This window comes from Pecten maximus, chromosome 8 (assembly GCF_902652985.1).
Source record: "Pecten maximus chromosome 8, xPecMax1.1, whole genome shotgun sequence".
Classification (NCBI taxonomy): Eukaryota; Metazoa; Mollusca; class Bivalvia; order Pectinida; family Pectinidae; genus Pecten; species Pecten maximus.
The window spans coordinates 8,248,803-8,250,689 of record NC_047022.1 but is presented as its reverse complement, the minus strand read 5'-3'; the positions used below and the strand labels follow the sequence as shown (position 1 = coordinate 8,250,689).

The 1,887-nt window shown below is 37.8% G+C and overlaps 1 long non-coding RNA gene across 1 annotated transcript; it reads left to right on the top strand.

Annotated features, from left to right (window-relative positions):
* Positions 1 to 398: 398 nt before the first annotated feature.
* LOC117333370 lies at positions 399 to 1,685 on the top strand. The gene is made up of 4 exons (XR_004533885.1): positions 399 to 502; positions 895 to 975; positions 1,270 to 1,340; positions 1,663 to 1,685. It is a non-coding gene; the product is annotated as an uncharacterized LOC117333370 (long non-coding RNA).
* The last annotated feature ends 202 nt before the right edge of the window (positions 1,686 to 1,887 follow it).

Here is a 1,887-nt window from a genome sequence, read left to right as displayed (position 1 = left end):
ATACTTAGATTACCATCATCTGTGTAGAGGAGCTATTTATTCAGATCGGGAAGCAAGGAAGCTCCCAGGCATTTATGCTTGTTATTCTCCAAAGTACACATTTGGAGATATTCTTACCGAAAATACAATCCGGAGAATTTTTCAACAAGAGGTTTTAGAAGTCTCAAATAGGGGATAATATATGGGCATATGGCAGCTATTTGCTGCTGCCACAGTGATGAACTGTGTAGTGAACTGTGTGTACCCACAAAGAGGAAACCCCAATGTTCGCAAAGATCTTAATAGAAAGATAATGCCCATAGGTGCTGCCAACCAGGAAGTTTACCTCATGTGGACTTCAACAAGAGAAGATATGGGGTCCTCTCGTTGGATTCCAAACCACTTCGTCCCACTTTTGCCATTGCAAATTCCAGCAGAGTTTGTGGATGACAGTTATTCAGAAGAGGAGAAGGACATGGAACTATCTGGCCTCAGTGAAATTTTGGAAATTCTTGAAAATGATGTAAGTGATATCTATAGCCAAATGTATCCAATTAAGTTGTTATAGCTGTACATAACATGAATTACCCATACACAAATTCCAGATACTATTTACTAGCATTTAAAAATGAAAGCAACTTCAATACAAAAGGAACACTGCATGTATTCCTCACTGTGAGTGCATTTTTACAAAATTTTATTTTAAGGTACCTTATTTATCTGCAAATTTATAAGCCTATGCTCATAAATATGCCCACTTCATTAGTTGTGCATATTTGTTGACATCGATTTTACTGGTATATACATGGTTCAAATTAAGCATTTCCTAAACTTCACTATTCAAATTTGTAGGGGAGGAGGCTTATTGAAGACAAATATAATGAAATATAATAATTGATGTTAAATCTGTTCCAGGCCCTCGAGGACGATGACCAGCTTTCCCTGCTTGGCTTTCCAGATGATGATATGACATTGATGTCCATGATGGAGGAACAGGTAAGGGCTGTTCCAGAATTAACCATATGGGAGGGGTGGGATGCACATTTTCAGAGACCCCACCACCCAACAAATATTATTGAGATTTAAAATAAGGAATAATGTGCAGATCTGGTTTTAACCTTACCACCCATAATATATTAATACAGGTGCCTCCCACCTTCCCACACGATTAATTATGGAATAGTCCTAATAATTTGCTTGTACTATTTCTCTATACTTGAAAGGAAAACAAAGCATTGATCTGTATGATTTTCTTGTTGGTAATTTTCTCTCATCTTTTTCATCTTGTAGGTACAGAAAACAAGGACTATGGGGACCGGTAACCAAAGTGAGACGAATCAAGTGCAGCCACTCTCTAAAAGGTAAGGGACAAGACATGTCTGATTTAGTGATGTAAACCCAAATTGTTCTTTTATGATTTAACCTTGCTTGCAAAATATTTCTTCACTGGCTGATGAAGTTATGTTATTAGCCCATTATAACGTAAAAATGACGTCTCAATTTGTAACATCTGTTTTGATTGGCTGATAGAGCGGCATATTATAATTTCTCGGAGGAAAGAATCCTTTAATATATATGTTGATTTTCACAGGGATTGTAATGTTTAATTTTGAGGTTATGGCTCCCTAATATCAAAACATATTCAAGTTAATACCTAAATAATATAATTATTTCTTTTTGCAGTTTCAATGCCCTAAAACAGGACAATGCAGATGTGAAGCTCCACGTCAAGGTAGATGTTCATAGCCCTGCTGCTGTTAATGACGAGCATCATGCCACTGTAGACACTCGGCTGCCTTCTACTAATGATCAGCCTCCTGCCGCTGTCGATGTTCAGCTCCCCACTACTTTAGACACTCAGTTTCCAGCTGCTGTTGTTGATCAGCCTCTTGCCACTGTCGATGTCCA